At 32.1% G+C, this 4466-nt stretch overlaps 2 non-coding genes across 2 annotated transcripts; both read left to right on the forward strand.

The window, feature by feature from the left end:
• The first annotated feature begins 2153 nt into the window (after positions 1-2153).
• Positions 2154-2225, forward strand: Trnae-cuc (transfer RNA glutamic acid (anticodon CUC)). Its single transcript has one exon. It is a non-coding gene; the product is annotated as a tRNA-Glu (tRNA).
• Positions 2226-2857: 632 nt separating this feature from the next.
• Positions 2858-2929, forward strand: Trnae-cuc (transfer RNA glutamic acid (anticodon CUC)). Its single transcript has one exon. It is a non-coding gene; the product is annotated as a tRNA-Glu (tRNA).
• Positions 2930-4466: the final 1537 nt, after the last annotated feature.

Raw genomic sequence — 4466 nt, forward strand, 5'->3', positions numbered from 1 at the left:
TACATTTTTTTCCTATTTATTTATAACTAGAAATAATTTGTGAGGAAAGAGTTCATGATTCAGTTATCGACAGGAAGGGATGGTGTTTATGATGATGATTTTGAGATGTCTTCTAATTTATCGCTGAAAATTGTTACGTTTTGATGTAGCTGCTACTGTTGTCTCGGTTGTCGTTGTGATGGTTACGGTTGACAGGAGACAAGCTGTAGTCGATGCTGAGTTATATATCAGTTGAAATATGCTGAACAGAGCTGTCGACCCGTAAATAAGAAGTTGCGGCAGGTTCATACCTTTCTCAACAATATAACCGTCACCACCGAGAGACAAGACCGGTTAACTGATCTATGACGTCACGTTTAAATAGTGGCTAGTAGGCAATAGTCCAGACAACCGGAAGTCTCGCAGTAGGTAATATTTTTGTCGGTTTAACTTACCAACTCGATACTAGTTCTTTTGCGAACCGAATAAAAGCGTTAAAATATGTTAAAACACACAAAACTTTCCAGGTAGGTAGGTAGTTAGGTAGAAGAGTAACTTTCTTGCCTTTGGTAACATTTTTTTGTTATATATTAAAATATTTTATCTGTTTTTCGTTTATTGGCTTCTCTGGTGAATCCCTAGATTTTCACATGTCTATCGGAAAATGTAAAAAATTACATGTTAGTTTTTGTTTGTTTTTCAAATTGTACTCTCGATCGTAATAACTTCAAGTTCATTTGTTTCGTTGAAATATATTAAAATCTGTTAATTTATTTATTTGTTTGCATACTATCACACTTTAGCCGTAAAATAATTTACGTGACTAAAATAGGAATTAATTAAAATGCTCTCTATTCTATAGGAGAAAGTTGAAAATTTAATGTTATTTTTTGCATTATTTTTAAAATAGTAAAAACAGATAATTTTTACATGAATATGTTTTCAGTGTTAAATTATATTTGATATTAAAAGATTTCATTGTGTATTTCAAAGACGTCATGTATTGAGAACGAAAACGTAACTGTGGGTTTTCTCCAAGTTTGAGTGTAAAAAAAAGCAATTGGAATGAAAACTGTGCATAATTAAAATAAAGCTGCGTTGCGTTCTATTTATGTTGCCTTATTTTAATCGATCCCTGCTTTTTTGCCTTTTTTTTTCACCCGTAAATACAGGGTTGTTTTTTTTATTTATATTGAATAAAGTTGATATTGAATCAAGTTAATATTGAATCAAGTTAAATTTAAGTATAAATCATGTATATTTTCTTCCTTTTTTTCCAATACATTTAAAAATACTTTTTCATCCTTTTTAATAAGAGATGCCATTCATTTTCGACATACTACCTGTTCAAAAATGTTAGATGCTTCGCCTACTGTCCGTGACGTCATTTTTCAGTTTAGAGGCCTTGTCTCTCGGTGATGGCGACATTAATACACAAGAGAATTAATACACAACTGTAAACATCCAAATTCCATTTAATTTTCGCCTCATTTAGTTCAATTTTGTGAAATACTCAAGAAATTGTTTTAGTTCGGTATTCGGTACTTGTACAGTTTAATCAAGATATTACAAAATGAAAATTTTGAAAAAAAGGTTATATCGTACGTATCCGTTTTGGACTGAAGATCTCCGAAAAAAAATTCACTTAATTTGATAGAGTAGTTTCTTTTTTTACAGCGGAAAAACACGTTTTTATGAGAGCACGTTGAAGTCAGCCATCTTGGATTTTTTTTAACACGCCACGGGGAGATAACTCAATTTAAAGTGCTGACACTCCCTCCCCATCTTTAATACTAGCTTTTCTTCCTAAAAATCATGACAAATTGTTTTTTCGGTGTAAATAAAGAAACTACTTGATTAAATTAAGTGAATTTTTTTCCATAACGGATACATACAATATAACCTTTCTTTCTTTTTCGATATTTTCATTTTTTAATGTCTTGATAAACTGTACAAGTATCCAGTATTTTTTCTTTCTCCCCCCCCTTTTATAATTTCAGCTTAAAATAAACAATGTGCAAAAAGTTTACATAGATTTTACTTATACGGAGTCAATATTTCGAGCGAAATGATTCAGTTTAAAGCAAGAGAAAATAAGTCAGCAATTCAGTAGCAGACATAAGCTTATACAAGTATAAATTACTAAATAATTATGTTGCTATTTACGTACAAGTTCCCAAGTGGTCTAGTGGTTAGGATTCCGCGCTCTCACCGCGGCGGCCGGGGTTCGATTCCCCGCTTGGGAATGATTTTTTTTTTATAATATTATTTTAAATAATGTTAATAAATTGATAGAATTCTAACGTTTTATTTCCTCAACAGACACCCTTCCTTATTATAAATAAAACAATTAATTTCTGTATTATAATACTATCAGGGAGATTTGAGGTTGTCCGACTAATAAATTATCGATGTTCGATACTTAACAGAGGCATTCCGATGCAAAACCTATATACGAACACCACCAGACACGTCAAATATCTTTATGACGTCATCCGCGTAATGTTATATCATTTCCATAGGCATACTTATATACTGAACATATATATATATATATAGTGCAGCACTGCAGCAGTGTTGCTCAAGCGTCTGCCCAAACTCTAAACATTAATGAGTTGTGAAACTTTGGTGAATACCTCGCTCTGTTCTCTAATTGAAAGAAGTTGTTTCATTGCCGTTCTTTACGGTATTTAATCGAATGGAAACGAAGGTAATGTAGACCAACATACTCATTCAGAGAGCGATGAAAATTGGTCCACAGGGAATCAATATTTAAAGAGAGAAGAAACCAGCAATTCAGTAGCAGTCAGTAATTGGCAAGAAAAAGGGATGGTAAATAATAATTTATATACTTCATTGATACATCAAGAAATCAGATTCCCAAGTGGTCTAGTGGTTAGGATTCCGCGCTCTCACCGCGGCGGCCGGGGTTCGATTCCCCGCTTGGGAATGAATCATTTTTTTCATTTATTGTTTTGGATTTGGCGGTTAATTTAACAGAATATCAACATTTTTTTTTTTGTAATTATTTGATGCATAGAAATACTTGTAAAAATATTTAATTTTACGTGATTTTTTTTATTTACCGTAAAATAAACGGGAGTTAAATAGGTTTATTGGTGATATTATTCAGACTCGGTTCAGCTAAGTTCCATGTGTGCGATGGCGTCCATCGAGCAAACAGACAACCCTATACACTTGTTGAATTATTTATGACTTTATTAGTGAATTTAAAACATGAATCCTTAATTGTTGTGTATATCAAGCGTGTCAAATATACGGCTCGTGGGCCGTATATAGCTCGTTAGACGCTTATTTACGGCCCGCACAGCAACTTTGAAAAATGCGGTGGAAAAAATATCTAAATACAAGAGGTGTCAGAAAAGTAGCGAGAACTTCATACGTATCTTCGCTTTGGGAAAGTTTTTTTTTTGTATATATTAAATCCACAGATCGAAAATTTAGAACGCCACGGACACAACATTTTTCGATTTATGGCTATCTTTATGATAAAAAATACAGGTAATGTACAGTGTAAAAGAGGGGTTTACAATAATTCATGTCAAAACTTTTCAGAGAATTATGTTGACTAATCATTATTCTTTGATAAAATTCTGAACTGCACGAAAAGTTTCAACCTGGCATGCAAAAGATTGTCGGCAACGAGTGATTGAGACAAAACCTGAAAAGTGTTTGAATATTTGTTGAATATTTTAGACTATTGTAATTTATGCGCTTTGGATTTGTTGCCATTGTGTTCAGATAAAATTGAACCAATAATTTTATTTTGTTATAATGAATTAAAGAATAGATTTATATCTTATGATGAATTTTTGTTATATTCTCTTGTTTGAGTACATGCCCTTTTGTACTTCCATTCTTGAATAGGATCAAACTATTACATGTTTTTACATTAATGATTTATATTCAACGATTTCAGTTATAATTGTAATTACGACGTTCATGACAACACAAACTGACTCTTATGGTCCTGACAGGAATCGGGGTTTGTCTGATTTATACTCATAGTAATATTAATTTTAAAAGAAATCATTACGTATGTCTAGTAAGAATATCAGTGTCTGTCTGTCCATAAGGTTATATTATTAAAGTTGTATGCAAATAGCAACTTGTATTCAATTACTAATATACAATGGATTGTATACACTTTAAATCGATATGGTGTTAAGATATTGGCTTAAAATAAACAAAGTTTGTTTATTGAAGTATCTGTACCGTGAGTTACAAGTGGACATACGTCGAGCACACTGACAGGAAATAAAAATTAAAATAAAGAGATATACGATGAACGTGGCAACACTAAAAAAAAGGAATAAAAACAAACTCGTGTCTGCTCGTTAATATACGTTGCATTTATTGCAAACAAATAAATATGCAAATGTGAGGAAAGAGTTCATGATTCAGAGATCAACGGGAAAGGATGGATCTTCATCAAACGATGACGACTATGATGATGATCATCATCA

This window comes from Euprymna scolopes, chromosome 2 (assembly GCF_053919585.1).
Source record: "Euprymna scolopes isolate OS-2025 chromosome 2, ASM5391958v1, whole genome shotgun sequence".
In the NCBI taxonomy this organism is placed as follows: domain Eukaryota; kingdom Metazoa; phylum Mollusca; class Cephalopoda; order Sepiida; family Sepiolidae; genus Euprymna; species Euprymna scolopes.